This window comes from Portunus trituberculatus, chromosome 50, assembly GCF_017591435.1.
Source record: "Portunus trituberculatus isolate SZX2019 chromosome 50, ASM1759143v1, whole genome shotgun sequence".
Lineage (NCBI taxonomy): Eukaryota > Metazoa > Arthropoda > Malacostraca > Decapoda > Portunidae > Portunus > Portunus trituberculatus.
Window position 1 is genome coordinate 22314884 of NC_059304.1, and position 18791 is coordinate 22333674.

General features: G+C 38.2%; 1 long non-coding RNA gene across 2 annotated transcripts in view; it reads right to left on the bottom strand.

Annotated features, from left to right (window-relative positions):
• Positions 1–15855: 15855 nt before the first annotated feature.
• LOC123499750 overlaps positions 15856–18791 on the bottom strand; it is a 3256-nt gene continuing 320 nt past the window's right edge. Inside the window, exons 1-2 of one of the 2 annotated variants that reach the window (XR_006673090.1) lie at positions 17157–17570; positions 15856–16391 (exon numbers count right to left, since the gene is read on the bottom strand). This is a non-coding gene — a long non-coding RNA (uncharacterized LOC123499750). Of the gene's footprint in view, positions 16392–17156; positions 17571–18791 lie in introns of those variants that run through there. The other variant, XR_006673091.1, reaches the window with a different exon arrangement.

An 18791-nucleotide genomic window follows, 5' to 3' on the forward strand; every position in this document is an offset into this window, starting at 1 on the left:
TGTTCGTCAGACTCAACTAACGTAGCTCCGTCTTGTCAACTCGTCAGCAAAACTCACTGACACTTGACCACTCATATATTAAAGACTTCAAACTTTTTTACAATAGTTAAAGTATTACTTAATTATAAATGAAAGAAAAAATATATGATAATACTAAACATATGCATGCTGTTATAATTACATATATATAATCCAGCAACAGAGGTTCTCACACTGAGCCTGTGGGAACGTATACTGACTTAGCATAAGAATCTTGCAACATGAAAATGAAAGGATGTGTCATTAAGATCAGTCGCTTCTCATGGCTGTGTAGAGTCTGGAATCACATTTGAAAGATGATTGGCCATACCAATCACCTTCGTATTGTACTTAACGATGCGATAGTTCGCATAGCTGAATTGACGGACTTTTGTTCTCGTAGATCAGTCACTGGAAGTTTTAGAATCCGCTCTAGATACCATGCTTTCCTAAAATTCTGTCCTCATCCAAAACCTTGTTAATGCCAGCCGGGGTATAGTAACTGCTGCTCTTTTCCCTGTCGCTGATCTAATCAAGACGCTTGACATTGGACAGACTATTTTCAAATTACAACCTTTGTTTAATCGTGATATTGTGGAACATTATTATCCCATCTTAGAAACGGTTCTCACGCTTGAAGCTGTCGTCATCTATGTTCCTTTCAAATCAATGGACACCTTTCATGCTTATGAAATCATTCCTTTTCCATTCTCTATTAACACCTCTGTCCTAATCCTAGACTTACCTCCTACTCTGGTTTTGATTGCAAAGGATTTTTCCGTGTATACCACTACCTCAAGGGACTCGCTGAGTAGCTGCATGTCATCGTATTTACACCGATATCACTGCGATGCTACCATTTTTATTTTTCGCCCCATTGTAGGGAATATGTGCGAGGTCATCCTTACTCGTGTTCACGCAGAGGATGCTCTCTTAACTTGTCCCTATAGACATATAGTTCCACAGGCCATTTTTCAACATCCGTTCCATGGTTATCATTACTTCTTCTTCCCAACTCCCATCCCTCTCGCAGTTGTTTGTCCGAATGGTACAATGTATGAGAGGGTTGTTGGTCATCATGCAGTTCACAATTTTTGTCATGTTACGTCTACTAATCTGACCACCTATCCTAAACGTCTCTACGAAGCTTTTACTGTCAATATATCTGCTCCTCATCTTTTCCCTTTATCTATTTTGCAAAATCTATCTTTTTACAGGCTTTCCTATGTTACTAACACCTTACATGAAATTAGATTTTCAAACCAGTCAGAATTTGCTCAAGCCTTAGAAGAGTCTCTTCCAGAGTACCTCGATCCTGTTGTTTTCTATCCTAGTCTCTTAGTTCCTATTCTCCTGACCATTTGCATTTTACTTCCTCTCTTTATTTGTGTTTACAAAGCGTTACGCCTTTATTCTAATCTTCATGCTGCCAAAGTTGCCCAGCGGCGATTTCACTCTCAACCATGAACTTCCTGTAGTACACTTTAACACGGCTAGGTACACGATTAGAATATTTCTATGTATGCTTTCTTTTTATGCCGCGAGGACGCGGCAGGTATGTGACCGAGCGGTGTTAGGGTATGAATTGTATATAATTATTTTTTTCCTTGTTTCTACACACAGCCGTGAGAAGCGAGGCTGATCTTAGCGAGGAGTACATCCTTTCATTTTCATATGCAAGCACTTCTTATGCTAAGTCAGTATACGTTCCCACAGGCTCAGTGTGAGAATCTCTGGTTGCTGGATTATATGTATGTAATTATAACAGCATAGACATATGTTTAGTATTATCATATATTTTATTTCTTTCATTTATAATTAAGTAATATTTTAACTATTGTAACCAATGCATTTGTAACTGTCCTTTAATATATGAGTTGGTCACCGGTGTCAGTGAGTTTTTGCTGACGAAAGATTGACAAGACGGAGCTACGTTAGTTGGAGTCTGACGAACACACGAGCTGGCCGTTGTGTTCCCCCGTGCGTTTGCCAGGGAGCTGTGGACTGTGTGTGTGTACAAGACTATCCTTGTGAAGTGTAAATAACTGTATTGTTAATATAAGGAAAACCCAAGCTGTGTTTTCGTTAACTCCCCTGAGAAGACAGTGTGAGAGAGTTCCTGAACTAACGAAACTGCTTCTCTTGTGCCCTCTTCGTGGTAACATAACATTGACCACAACAATCTCCAATTCCAGCTATAGACACTGGCTTGTAGCAGGTTTGCCAACTTGCCAGATTGATTTTGCTGATCGTACCAGATCACATGAAGAAAAATACCAAATCTTAACAAAACGTACCAACATCTAAAATATACCTAACTATAAGGAACATTATTTTCTTACCCTTGATTGAAGCTGTAAATCTTCTTCTCCCGTGTGTCTTCCCAAACACACACACCGTGTAGTGTAGTGATTAGCACGCTTGACTCACAATCGAGAAAGCCAGGTTCGAGTCCTGGGAAGTGGCGAGGCAAATGGGCAAGCCTCTTAATGTGTGGCCCTTGTTCACCTAGCAGTAAATAGGTACGGGATGTAACTCGAGGGGTTGTGGCCTTGCTTTCCCGGTGTGTGGAGTGGTCCTAATCCTACCCGAAGATCGGTCTATGAGCTCTGAGCATGCTCCTTAATGGGAAAGACTGGCTGGTTGACCAGCAGATGACCGAGGTGAATTACACACACACACGCCCGGTAGCTCAGTGGTTAGAGCGCTGGCTTCACAAGCCAGAGGAATGGGGTTCGATTCCCCGGCCGGGTGGAGATATTTGGGTGTGTCTCCTTTCACGTGTAGCCCCTGTTCACCTAGCAGTGAGTAGGTACGGGATGTAAATCGAGGAGTTGTGACCTTGTTGTCCCAGTGTGTGGTGTGTGCCTGGTCTCAGGCCTATCCAAAGATCGGAAATAATGAGCTCTTAGCTCGCTCCGTAGGGTAACGTCTGGTGAGTGGCTGTCTCGTCAGAGACTGCAGCAGATCAAACAGTGAACACACACACAGTGTGTTGTGGTCTCAGTCCTACCCGAAGGTCGGTCTATGAGCTCTGAGCTCGCTCCGTAATGGGGAGGACTGGCTGGGTGACCAACAGGCGACCGAGGTGAATTACACACACACACCGCATAGTGTAGTGGTCAGCACACTCGACTCACAATCGAGAGGGCCGGGTTCGAGTCCCAGGGCGGCGAGGCAAATGGGCAAAGCCTCTTAATGTGTGGCCCCTATTTACCTAGCAGTAACTCGAGGGATTGTGACCTCGCTTTCCCGGTGTGTGGAGTGTGTTGTGGTCTCGGTCCTACCCGAAGATCGGTCTATGAGGTCTGAGCTCGCTCCTTAATGGGAAAGACTGGCTGGGTGACCAGCAGACGACCGAAGTGAATTACACACACACACACACAGATATTTGGGTGTGTCTCCTTTCACGTGTAGCCCCTGTTCACCTAGCAGTGAGTAGGTACGGGATGCAAATCGAGGAGTTGTGACCTTGTCCCGGTGTGTGGTGTGTGCCTGGTCTCAGGCCTATCTGAAGATCAGAAATAATGAGCTCTGAGCTCGCTCCGTAGGGTAACGTCTGGCTGTCTTGTCAGAGACTGCAGCAGATCAGTGAAACACACAGTGTGTTGTGGTCTGATTCCTACCCGAAGATCGGTCTATGAGCTCTTAGCTCGCTCCGTAATGGGGAAGACTGGCTGGGTGACCAGCAAGCGACCAAGGTGAATTACACACACACACACCTCGTAGTGTAGTGGTTAGCACGCTTGACCCACAATCGAGAGGGCTGGGTTCGAGTCCCGGGGCAGCGAGGCAAATTGGCAAGCCTCTTAATGTGTGGCCCCTGTTCACCTAGCAGTAAATAGGTACAGGCTGTAACTCGAGGGGTTGTGGCCTCGCTTTCCCAGTGTGTGGAGTGTGTTCTGGTAACGCTGGCACCATCAATATGTTCTGGTGTGGCTGAAGAGAAACACTGGAAGAGCTTCCCTGTGTTTATTGTAGTATACAAAATGTACTGGAGGTTTGGTAGCTTGGTAGCAAGAGGCCGTGGAAAGGCTTGAGAATTAGCCGGTGACGAGAGAGAGACTTGTAGTCGATAGCGGCTAGATGGAGCTTGTAGCAAACGTGATGATGTATAATTACAGTCTACACACTGGAGTGTGACTGTAGACAGTAGACTGTAGAACTAGACTGGCTGTGCAGGACAGGAGGACCAGTCAAAGAAGGCAAGCGAATTGCCAGCGGAGCGTGAGCCTGTCCCTTAAGCTGCGTTAGGAACCAGATTGAGTGTGGCGTCCCGTGGGGTAGCGGAACAATACACAGCCCCAATACACCATATACAGAACATTATATTACTACTCGTTAACAAAGTAGTCTGTCTATGATGTTGCTCGACCACGCTAACGAAGGTGTCCTCACCGAGCACTCTAGTCAATACATAAGCACTTCAAAAAGAACAATAATAATAATAATAAGACATGTCATACAATGCACTGAGCAAAATAAATATCACATAAGTGTGAAAACAATTAAGAAAATATAGTTAGTTTGCAATTGAATAGCAATAATATGATATAGTAAGTATAACATGGCTAAATAGATTATTTTGATGCAATTTTAAAAGTAAGATGCATCATTGATAAAAAATTTACACATTTGTGGTAATGACTAGTAAATATAATATAAAAAATTTGTATAAAGACATAGAAATGGTACATGATCATGTATAATCAAATCACTGAAACATAAGGAACAATGTTACATACATGTGTAAAAATGTGTTACATATGGTGAATAAAGTGTATATGTCATAAGTATTGTTTCTTACATATAATACATGTGATAATTATGCAATATATATATATATATATATATATATATATATATATATATATATATATATATATATATATATATATATATATATATATATATATATAATGTAATTGAACATAAATGAAAAGCATGAAAAGATGATAATGTAAACAAGAAAACAAACAAACAAACACTCAACTCTAAATAACATAAATCACCTACATACCACAAGTTGAGTAGCTAATTCAACTTGGATAGAGCAGATAACAATGTATAACAGAAGAGGTGCTGCTAAAACAAAATGCAATGAATGTTGCATTAATATTGAAGTTACATACATAGGTAGAATAAATATAATTGACACTAGCAAAAAAATATTATGTAGATAGGGAGAATGAGAAAATGTTAGTGTAAATTTAGTAATAAAAAAGTAAAATGGGATGTAAAAAAATGTGACTGCAAATGGAACCCCACATTAAACACATGATATACCCTAGGGACCACGCCTGTGTGTTAAGGCCTGAGAAGCATGAGTATTTCTTCTGATAAATCAAGCAAATTTACAGTCAAAAGAAAATATTACCTACATTACATTAATCCCTCCCCATGTGTCATCTGGGGACAGCACATAAGAATATAATATAATATAATGCAATAGAACATAATGCAATACAACATAATATAATATAACATGATATAATATAAGAGATACACTTCACACAACTCTAAAAATTGAGCAGGAGAATATGTGTCAATCCCGACTGAATTTCTGAATGGAAGATTCATGTTGTAGAAGTTAATTAGCTAGAGATGCTACAGATATAAGAGGTAATGTGACATTTGTAGTGGATGTAGTCACAGGAGTGAAAATATTAGTAGTAGCCATAGTAATAGTTGTAGTGATAGTTGCAGTAGTAGAAGTAGTAGTAGTAGTAGTAGTAGTAGTTGTTGTTGTAGTAGCAACAGGGTCAGACATTGAGACAATTTGTTGATAATGAGATTTACCACTACGTAAAAACATACAGAAAAACATTATATATATATATATATATATATATATATATATATATATATATATATATATATATATATATATATATATATATAGTTACCACTCCAAAGAAATTGTGTTGGACCACGTACAGGTGTGCTGCGTGTGTACTCGTACGTAAACAGACGATAACTTGAGTCACAGACGGGTTAAAACATAACATAAATAATAGGATAACAAAGGGCCACCAGGGCCCATCTAGGTTATCCTGTATCAGTCGCACAGCGACCTCGTCGCTTCTCAACATACAGGTCTGCTAAGCACTCACTCTGTGAAAATGAATAATATTAGTATAAGAGTACTTCACAAGAACATAAGTGTATCAGACTTGAGAAAAATAAAATATGAAATTATACTAAGTACATTTTTACAATAATCGAGATATAATAATGATAATTTACACTATAAAATGAATAAAGTGCTGTACTAATTACGTTAATATAATTGTAAATAAGAATGCAATGAAATAATTATAAAAAGTTGGCAAGTAAATGATTATGGGAAGTGCATACTGAATGAAAACATGAATATAGGAGTTACCCTTAACATTTTAATCAAAGAAAACCGTGTCTGAGGAAAATTACGTGAAGTAAATTCATGCACACGTAAATAAGGAAATCACGGCATATAATGCTAACACATCAAAACATGCACAATAGTGTAACAGCACAGACGAAAAATAATGTGTAAATGTGTACTCACTGAAAAAAAAATGTGTACTTGCACAGAAATAAATATTTGGTACCTCAACCACAATAATAAATATGGCGTCTGTCTAGAGCCAATCAGGAAGGTCTTATGTCATAGGTGACCAATCAGACACTGGCATAACTGGGGACCAAAACTGGTGCGCTTTTTTACGCGGGAACGCCACTCACTGGTACATAAAAAAATATTCATAGAAAATTAATCACTGTGATTATAAAGTTTTACTCACGACAGGTGATACTTATAGAGTAGCAGAGATGTATGGATGTCCTCAGCTCCACGAAAATCCTTGGCAGGGCGGTAGGCTGGGGGCAAGCAGGAAGGACGCCGTTTTACTAGGCTGCATGTGGCGGTGATCTCAGGTTGTGGATGGACGACACACCAGCTGCCGCCATCAATGTCCTGGTACCGCTGGCACCATCAATATGTTCTGGTGTGGCTGAAGAGAAACACTGGGGGAGCTTCCCTGTGTTTATTGTAGGATACAAAATGTACTGGAGGCTTGGTAGCGAGCGGCCGTGGAAAGGATTGAGAAGTAGCCGGCGACGAGAGAGAGACTTGTAGTCAGTAGCGGTTAGATGGAGCTTGGAGCAAGCGTGATGATGTATAATTACAGTCTACACACTGGAGTGTGACTGTAGACAGTAGACTGTAGAACTAGACTGACTGTGCAGGACAGGAGGACCAGTCAAAGAAGGCAAGCGGATTGCCAGCGGAGCGTGAGCTGTCCCTCAAGCTGGAATCAGACTGAGCATGGCGTCCCGTGGCCGTGGGGTAGCGGAAAATACACAGCCCCAGTACACCAAATACAGAACATTACATTACTCCGCGTTAACAAAGTAGTCTGTCTATGATAAGTGTGTTGTGGTCTCAGTCCTACCCGAAGATCGGTTTATGAGCTCTGAGCTCGCTCCGTAATGGGGAAGACTGGCTGGGTGACCAGCAGGCAACCGAGGAGGTGAATTACACACACCGCGTAGTGTAGTGGTTATCACGCTCGACTCACAATCGAGAGGGTCAGGGTTCGAGTCCCGGAAAGCGGCGAGGCAAATGGGCAAGCGCCTTAATTATAATTATATAAGTTCATCTAGCAGTAAATAGGTACGGGATGTAACTCGAGGTGTTATGGCCTCGCTTTCCCTTGTGTGTGGAGTGTGTTTTGGTCTCAGTCCTACTCGAAGATCGGTCTATGAGTTCTGAGCTCGCTTCGTAATGGGGAAGACTGGCTGGGTGTCCAGCAGGTGACCGTGGTGCTGAATTACACACACACACACACACACACACACACTATGCACACATATACGAGTATAACCTAGTTATAGCTACATTAATTAAGAAACATTTTCACAACACTGTCCCTCTTAAATTGAAGTAAACTGTCAACATATATATGTGATTTTTCTTCAGTCTAACCTTTACAATACCATGACACGTTTCCATATTAATGATGCTTAATATTTGCTTTAGAAATTTATGTGGGGATTAAAATAGAAGATTCTCACCATTGGTCTTCTGACCTCCATAAACCCCTCCTAATGTAAATAAAATCGTCTAACATGCCCAAAACTTGTGGTAGAAATGCGTCCCAGTACTGAAGGGGTTAACAACACTCACGGTGTACGTACAAGGTTTAACAATATAATGCTCCTGTCGCATTCCTCGTCTGGTTAAGCACCGCAAGTTCACAACTGACACACAGACCAGCGACTACTGACTGAGCATCTTCCCGCCTTCCCCTAAGTTCCCTTGCGAGCTGGGCAGGAGAGGTGGGAAGGGATGGGAGAGTGAGACAACGAGACAGTGGCATTTTAGCTGACGAGTATGGTTCCTAGCTATTAGTTACGTGACATTGTACGAGACAAGTTTTCATTCGAATGGAAACCGCCAGTCTATTAGGTAGAAAACTTCAAACATGAGATTCGAAAAACTTTACATATCAAATTTATTTGAAGCCGCAGACCAAACGTACTTTTGAGCTCAATCGTACCAAATATGATACGTTCGTACCAAAATTGGCAACCCTGGACCTTCTAGTGGCTTGTGTGCGACAGTGCGAGCCTTAAGGCCGTTACATGTCAAATCTATTACGTTGAAACAAACATTGAGTGATAGTGCATAATTTTTTTCCGCGTGACTCAAGCGATGACGCTACACTGCGGGACATTTAGAAATGACGTCTGGGAAGGAAAGAGCGCCTTCAGTTTTGCATTTAAGCATCTCAGAACGACAATTTATGGTCTTAGGCACCGGATGGACGAAGAAAAAAAGTGAAATAAAAAATTGAATAAATTAATAAATTCAGAGCAGTTCCCCTCAAGTCTACCTGGAAATTTTCCCATCCTACATCCCTCAACCTCCATTTTTCCCCAAGTGTTTGCATTTTTTCCCTCTCTGCCATACAACCTACACTCAAGCACCAGCATGTTATGGTCCGAGACAATGTCAATCGTTCCATTTTCATCAATCCACATGCGGTCCACAATCTCACGCATTCTCCCATTCATCAGCATATAGTCAATTGCAGACTCCTGCTTCCTCGCACAGCACGTCACTCGTCCTTCTGCCAGGGTCTCATGTAGGTTTTCCAGGTCCTTTCTTATTCACAAACTCATCAAGCATCTCACCATTCCTATTCATGATTGTCGGAGATTTTGCCTTTGCAACGGTGCCTCCTTAATGTTTGTTTTCAATAACCACTTTTCAAACATTTTCACTTTCTAGTTCACTTCTCTTTTTTTCTTCATTTCGCCACATTTAATAAATACACGCTTTTTTCTTTTCTATATTTTCATTGGTGTCAATGTATGGTCATTCGAGTTCTATGTTCTTGATTATTTCACTGTTATGAAGAGAACAATGCAGTAGAAAGTGTTCCAATTTTCTACATCACCACTTTCACACATTTGACACTCTGTATTTTAATTTCTGTGTCTCCTTTGCTTGCTGAGTGGGAGGCAGTTGGCTTCATCAACACCTTCTTAAATATTATAACGGACATCCTCTCATCAGTATTCGATAAAAATTATCAAGGTGTTTTTGTGTTTGGTGACTTCAATTTAAACTTGCGGAAGAGTAATGAAAATGATGTCACTAGATATGTCAATTTAATGTTTTCTTTCTTTCTATTTCCTTTGATAAACAAACAAACCAGAGTCACTAACACTTCAGCTACTCTCATAGATCATGTTTGGACAACTCTTTTCGAAGAAAATATTTGTAACAACATTAATTTAACAGACATTTCTGATAATTTTCCAACATTATCACAATTCAAACTTAAATATACTAATTTACAACCGCAGTTTATCTATAAAAGATCAGTTTCTACAGCTGCCATGGAATCTTTTGCAAACGACCTCTCTGTTATTAACTGGAATTCTGTTTTAAGTTCTCATTCTTGTAATAACGCTTTTGATATTTTTTTCAGAGTATTCAAAAATCTCTATGACAAAAATTTTCCAGTTAATAAGATTCGTCTTGATAATAAATGTCAATTAAGCCCACATATTACTCCTGCTTTAAAAAATCGTATAAAAGAAAAACACCGATTAAAGAGACTTTAAAAAAAATGGCCTTTAACTTATGGGGTTGCCTACAGAAAATATAGAAATAAATTAACTTCTGTCTTAAGAGTTGCAAGAAATAAATTTTATAAAGATCGTTTTACAGATAATCAAGGCAATCCAAAAAGTCAATGGAAAATAATTAATTCTCTTTTAGGTAAAATAAAATCTAATAATCGCACTGTTAACCTTGGCTCATCAAGCTCGGATATTTCTTCAAAATTTAATGAACATTTTTTGAAACTCAATTTTACAATTGGTGATAGTGTGCATGATTATAAGAGATACTTAAACAACTCTCCTAATTTTTCTCTTTCTTTGTCCCCTACTAACTGCAAAGAAGTTGAGAAGGTTCTTTGCACTTTTGACACCGACACTCCAGGATACGATGATATATCTCCGTAAGTATTGAAATATTCTTCTTCTGTCATCTCTACTCCTTTGGCCCATATAATTAACCTCTCTCTGCAAACTGGTACATTTCCGGATCAACTTAAGATAGCTAAAGTAATTCCCCATCTTAAATCAGGCGACAGAAGTAATATAAATAATTATCGATCCGTTTCTGTACTTTCTGCATTTAGCAAAATATTTGAAAAAATAATTTCTTTTAGGCTTATTAATTATCTGGAACAAAATTGTTTATTAACAGAACACCAGCACGGTTTCAGAGCACACCATTCAACTGAAACTGCAATTTTGGAATTTATTGAAAAAGTACATACCTGTCTAGAGGAAAAGTAATTTGTTTTGGGAGTTTTTCTTGATTTTTCAAAAGCATTTGATACATTGAACCATGAAATTTTACTTAATAAACTGGAACATTTAGGTATTAGGGGTATTCCAAACAAACTGTTTCGCTGATATCTTTCTGGGCGGAAACAATGTGTATTTTGTAATGAAAAATATTCCTCTTTTAAATTTCTAACTAAAGGTGTACCACAGGGTTCAGTTTTAGGTCCAATACTTTTTCTTATATATATTAATGATATTGTAAATGCCAGTAATAAGTTTGACTTTGTTCTATATGCTGATGATACATCGCTACTAATTAAAGATAAAGACATTAATTCATTAAATAGTCATGTTTTGGCAGAACTAGACAAAATTAATCTTTGGGTCAATTCAAATAAACTTAAACTAAATGTAACCAAAACAAATTGCATATTATTTCAAAATAGATCTGTAAAAACATCTATTCCTCCAGTAATATCAAATGGTGAAACTATAACTAAAGTCAGTTATTTAAAATTTCTCCGTGTGTTTATTAATGAAAATTTAAATTGGAAATACCATATTGATCAAACATGTTTAAAAGTTTCACAAGTTACTGGTATCCTGTATAGAATCCGCCATAACCTAACTACTGATGCTATGCTGAGTATTTATCATACATTATGCTACCCACATCTCACATATTGTGTTTCAATCTGGGGATCTACCTGGCCGTCTTTCCATCACAAGTTAACTGTTGTTCAAAAAAAAATTTTTCGTTGTATATTTTTCTTAAAGAAGTTTGACTCCACTGCAAGATTAACTGGAGAAAATATTTTGAAGTTTTCATTTATACATAAATTTTTTACATTACTTTTGATATATAAAACTCATAGCCAAAATAATGTATTTAATTTAGTCAATAATATCATCAACACAAGAAGTAATAATTTAAATCTTATTTATTCAGCCATTGTGTGTTAAGTTCTGGCCCAAAATTTTTCAATGCTTTGCCGGTGGACAAGAAGAATCTATTAACATCTGCTAGTAAATTTAAATTTAAAAAAGAAATGGAAAATTATTTGCTTCAACAACAAAATGTTTAGCTTATATTCTTCTAGTATAAATTCTTATTCATGTACTATTTACTAATGTATTATTGTCTTAACTATGTATTGTTTTGTAATTATAATGTAGTATGATTGACAAAGATGTAAAGTTTTGTTTAACAAGTACACTCTAAGTAGTAGTTATACTACTTTGTTATTAGTTAATTTTTTTTTTTTTTTGTGAAATTGTGTATGTGCTTTTTATTAAGCAATTGCTCTTTTAAGTGTGTAGATTATAGGCAAACTTTAGTTGAATTTTTTTTCACATAATATTTTCTTATAATAATCTTAAGTTAGTAGGTGACTGCCGTTTACCACAGCATTGTTAGTATGTATTTTTAACCGTCCGTCAGGGAGCTTTTGCTCGACGGACTGTTGCTTCCAATTTACCTTTGTCAGCAATAAATTATTACTTACTTACTTACACAGGACTGTAGATGATGGATGGTTGTCATACATGGCTTCCTCTGCAATGCTTCTTCTCCAGGTCTTGTAGATCGTGAGTGTGGTCTTGCTGCTAACTTCTTCCTCCCAGGTTTTCGTGTCCCATTTATCATTTTTTTTTTTTTTAATGTGTCTTTCTTCATATTTGTTAATTCATCCTGTGTAATCTCCAGTGTGTCCATATACCTCCTGGTTACCTTGGCCCTGCTTTGGTTTTGGTAAATTATTGAGTGCAGGATTGATTTAAGAAGGTCTTTGTTTCTATTAATGATGCTCTCTTTGTAGAGTAATGTTCCCTACATGATGCGACTTTTCATTAATGAAGCTTTTATATCACCTTTTAGTGTAGCTACAGTTTGCTGTATATTTTCATTTTGGAACACCTAAAATTTTCCTCCATGCACTATTGTCTGTTCTCTGTAGCTGTTGTATTTCTATTTATGTGTAATTTAGGATGTTAGAGCCATACAACCTTGATGGAAGGGCAACATGTGTCCAGTAAGTTTTTCCAATCAGCATTTTGTTACTACATTTTGCTATGACAGAACAGGTTAGGTTTGCTAGTTTTTGTGCTTTTCTATGGAGTTTTCTTTGTGTGTTTTAAAATAATTTCTTTCGTCATCAATGAATAACCCGAGATACTTTATCCTGTTTGTTACTAGTCGGTATTCCTTCAATTTCTTGTGGTTTGTTGTCCATGTCGCATGTTATTATATTGCTCTTGAGTTTGTTTATATCTAGTCCACATTTTTTTGCTAATTTCAGTAATCACTGCCAGATTGTGTTGCATTTCTTGGATTGTGTGTGCAAGGAGGAGACCATCACCAACATAGAATACATTCTTAATTTCAGTTTGTTGTTAATGAAACCTGCATTTTCCTTTTCTGATTTTCTGTTTTGAGAAAAATTATGATTTTGAATAAAATTATAGAGCCAGTGCAGTCCTGTCTGATGCCACTTGATATATCCGGACTAAATTTTCTCTTCAAATGTTATGGTTTTGTCGTTTGATTTTGATAAACATTTGCAACTGCATCAGTCATTGTTGGGTGCATTTTATATTTCATCAAAATTTGTATTATTTTATCCCTTTTTATGAAGTAAAAAACTTTTGGAGGCAAAGATTAGTGGTTTTCTTAATTCTTAGGAGTGTGCAGCTTTGATATGGTTAGGAAGAACTGTCTTTCAACGGCTCTTCCCTTTTCCTCTTGTTTGTCTTATTTTCTTCTTAATTTTCGATTTTTTTCCATTATCTCTGATTTTCCAAAATCTAAATATGGTTTTTTGTTTTTTCCTTGGTTTTTGTTCTTCAATGCATATCTAGATGCTATATATATGACTCGGGATCACTCCTGATAGCCCTTTGGATCGGCTATGCCAACTCCTGTACATAGAGGACAAAGCAAAGACACACAGAAAAAACAATATCATGTACATTAATTTTTCCTACATCTAGCTCGCCACATTTTCTCCAAAACTCCTTCATAGCCTCAATCATCCATTCTTTCATTCGTCTCTCTATTACACAATTCCATCAGCAACAGCATCCATTCCCTTCCTCTCTTCTGACGCTTTCATCCTTATATTGTCCTAATTCAGTCAGAATCACTTGCATATATTCTCTCTCTCTCTCTCTCTTCCGTTTTTTTGCATTCACCTCCATATGCTGTACCGTAGCTCGTAAGAGAAGATAACCACCTCAGCTATAACCTATATCATACCAACTCTCATACATCGAGGCCTCTTTTTCATTGTACCATTCCAGAATACCATTTCGTTTCTTCTCATCCTTCCACATATTCAGTCCTTTACACTTTACTTCTCGGTCTATCTCACTCATCCATTTCCTTATATCCTATTCACTCTCACTTTACTTCCTCTTGTCACAATCCATTCAAGGTCATTGTCATTTCTCGCAGCCATTCTCATCTCCCATGCAACTTGTAATCCACTTCTCTGTCATTCTCATGCTCCTTTTCCTCAATTTGCTTCCAATTTAATTCCATAAATACACTTTTCTCTCTGTTCTTGCATCATCCATTCGCTCAAGCCTGATCTTGTATATCTAAAAAACCTTTTATAAGTGTTTCCTTAAAAGCGCTCCATCCCATCATCTCTCAAAGCTTCCACTGCTGTTTACCTCAGTGCTTTCAGTGCCATTCTAGATACTCTATTCTGTCCGTTTCTAATCTGTCATTTTTATTTTCGTTCCATGCAATCACATCCAGACCCAAACACTGCCCAGCCACACTCCTCCACACTTCTTTTTAAGCATGTCATGCCCAACTCACTGGTTCACCAAGCTTATCTTTTCTTTCATTGCTTTTTCACAATCATTTGAATTCAACCACATCTCCCAAGTATTTATATTCATCTGTCTGTTTTAATTCGTTCCATCCAATTCTCCGTACCGCATTGCTTTCATCCTCTGACATATTCACACTCATTATCTTTTATCTTTCTTCTCATTGCTAAACCTCACTCCAGACTCTTTCATACCCATCCCCAACATCCAACAAACTTTGCAGCTCATCTGGCGATACACTCTTAACCACTACGTCATCTGCATAAAGAAGCATACGTATCCTATCATTCTCCACTCTTACTCTGCATTCATTCTTCTGCTGGCTGCTAACTCCTCTGTATACAAGCTGAAAAGGGTTGCTGACAATATACATCCTTGCTATATAACTCTTCTCTTACTCTTCACTCAGGCTGTTTCTTGATCTCCTAGTAGATGCTGCAGGTAGTCGATCCTGAGAATTAGTGATTTAAAGTTGCTGAAATGTCTTGCCAACTTCAGATCAGCATCACCCCGCCCTCACCACGGATTTATGCATTAATGAACATGAAGCTGTGTATGTATGAATATATAGGCAATACATACATAATAAATCTCTACTACTACTATTACTACTAAAACTACTACTACTATCCGCTACATCTCTTCTTAACCAGTAATCTCAATGTGATGTCATTTCTTTGTCTTACAGTCATCTCTTAGCATCATGCTGGCTGAATGTTAACAAGTCAGTTCTTTTAACCCTTTAATTGTTTCAGTTGCTTACAGTGAGCCTATTTGTGGTGCCGTGGTTCAGTTACAGGTTATTTTTTCTGTATTATCATATTTCCTTTTTTTATATTACATTTATTTTCAACTATTTTTCTAATCAACTTGCTGGTTCTTTGTTATACCGAGCTATATATATATATATATATATATATATATATATATATATATATATATATATATATATATATATATATATAATTTTTTTTTTTTCATTCAAGCAAACGGGAGGAAAAATAAGGGTTGTGGCGCTCCTTGAGGTGGTGTTACATAGTATAGGCCTACATTGCATTTAGTAATGTTAACTGTCCCATGCCGTAGCGAAGTAGTAGTAGTAGTAGTAGTAGTAGAAATGAACAATATGAGAATGCTTTTACAAGTTGATTATATGATATATTTTATTGCAAAAGGTGAAGAACAACACACACACACACCCAACCACTCACCCACCCACACACACACACTTTGAAATAAAATGCCATATGAAATATCATTATGAAGGAAGTATAGTAAAACAACATTTTCGCAGTGAGGAATTTCATGGAAAACACGCCATTAAGTACATATGCGTGTTCCTCATTGATTAAACCATAGGAAGGCCAGGAAAAGTGCCTGGCCTACGTTCATCAAGGTTAAGAAGATAAGAACGAGTAACATTGTCCTCTTCCTACTGTGATCCTTAGAAGAAGGTAAAGTAACGTTCCGTAGAAATGTGCGTACAGGGAGGGCAGAGAACTTTTTCCTAAGACCTGCCTGGTGTAGAAGATATGGAAAGGGTTCTTTGTGTTGCTTCCTGGAACAGCCGTATTTCGTCCACCTCAGACTGTTGTTGGCTGGTTGAGCATCGTTGTGATGGTGGCCGCTGGGCTCAGAGCGGCTCATGGTAAGGAGCGCCGCAGGTGGTTCGGCATCGGCACCCTCTTTGCAAGACGCACTCACATTAGAATTTGAGTTCATTTATAGAAAATATATATATTGATCATGCTTTTCTTTTGAGAAAATTCCTCACATTATTCTTATTTGCAGGCCATTGTGTGAAAGAAAAAACAATTTATTCTTTCGTGGAAGTTATGAGCTTTTATAGTTCAACAAAAATACTAACACCGGACTTCTCGTACATGAACCTCAATGTATTACTTAATTTTCCTTGAACTGTGCAAAATTCTACATAATTCACATACAGACACACACACACACACACAGACATAATATATATATATATATATATATATATATATATATATATATATATATATATATATATATATTATTTATTCTTATTTATTTATTTTTTTAAGTATCCCACCATTTTCTAAGGAACGAAAAATGTATTTGAATGCCTTGCGGATATAAGATGTGTAACTACATGGACGCCTTGCACAGCTGTACCAAGAACAGAAGGTGGCAATACGCAATGCTACAGGAGTTTTTCACCGCACTGCCAGCAATCCTTTACATATACTTACGGTACATGTAGCCTATATCATGATTATCGTGATGGCAGTCACTTTATATCACAGATAATGGTTGAAGATTGCCAACGATAAACTTAGTACGCACGGAAAGCAGACGTCAATCACAAGAAGAGAAACACTGCCCTTTTTAAAATCAAACATACAACTGAGTCAGAGCCGCTGGCCTTCAGGACAAATAATTTCCACGAGGTACTCTCAATTTGTACTTACCTGCGATCCTCGAGTCCACGGTATATCAAGTGTCACCTGATGTCACAGTCTGCTGTGTTCTTGAAGTATTGGTTGGAGGTTGCAGCAGTGACTGATGAGGGACCAAGACCCTCACCATTGTGAGAAATCGTGGTGAGAAATCGGGAAAATCCGGAGTGGACCAGTTTGGACAAGATGACAAGGTAAGTGGTCAACTGGTATTTTGATAAATTTTCTTTGTCGTGTGGCTTTGTATTAATTTTTTTTTTTTTTTCTGTTTCCTATCATGTCCTAAGAGGAGTGACGTGCCGGTCGCTCCGTCAAGTGTCAATGACATGCCATCACGGAAGCAAGAGAAGAGGACACATAATGAACAACGCAGACTTCTGGTCTGTGTCGAACCACCTTTGTTATCTGGGACAGTGATCCCTGTCTTGGGTACAAAACGAGCAACGTCAGATGCATTGTGCTCGACAAGTGATATACAGTACACAGTATAGAATATACATTATATCTCCTCACTTGAAATTTGGAGATTGAATCAGCCTTCTTGATTTTTTTTTTTTTAATGTAAAAGGGGAGCAGCCGGCTGGCCAAGGTAAAAAAAAAAAAAAAAAAAGGCCCAATCAGTCTCCAATATCCCTACAGAACCGATACATAGCCAAAGGACAGGGACAAATGTCTTGAAAACTCCCTCGGATGAAGTCAAGTCATAGGTAGATAGAAATACAAACACAGGCAGAGAGTTTCAGAGTTTGCCAAAGAAAGGTATGAAGGATTAATAGAGCTGTGTGAGTGGAACACCCCAAAACATGCGAAGGCCCTTGTACAGAGTTAGCAGTTGAAGGGTGAGAAAAACTGGCGGAGACGCCTCAAAAAGCCTAACTTCATGGAAACTATTTTAGCAAGAGAACCCTGAGGAACACCACTGTTAACAGATTTAGGAAAAGAACAGTGTTCGTCTACCACAACAGCAATAGAACGGTCGGAGAGGAAACTTAAGATAAAGTTGCAGAGAGAATAGAAACCGTAGGAGGGTAGTTTAGAAATCAAAGCGTAAGACATATCAAAAGGTTTTGATATGTTTTACGTGACAGCAAAAGTTTTACCGAAATCTCTAAAAGACCATGACCAAGACTTGTAACGCCCGCTCTCCACCACACACACACACACAACACTCACAACTGTCGGGCTGACTCGCCGACTGATTCTCCCTCTTTAGCTTCAAACTTATTAAAAATGTGAAAAGAAACAAGACTGAATATTTAAGTTGAAAATTTAATTGGAGAACTGATAAACAAATAAGTAAACTTTGTGGAACCCCAATGAATACACAGAATTTAAGTACTTGTCTTTATGGTAGCGCAGTGTGTGACTCCCACTCCACGATGGGGGGGCCACAACCGAGTCACTAATCTTTGGCACTGGATTTTTTTTTTTTTTCTGTTCTTCCTGACGACACTTTTGAACTTTAGAAGAGGGGGATGCGGGTTCTGGGGTTACAGTTAGCTCACCTTGAGAGGATGATTTCTTTCACGAAACAGCAGGAGAAGTATTTTTCTGGTGCATCACAATAAAACACAAATTATAACACTAGCTCCTGACACCACCTTCTTACACTGATCGTAAACTTTAGGAGGGAGCCAGGGGGTTTCA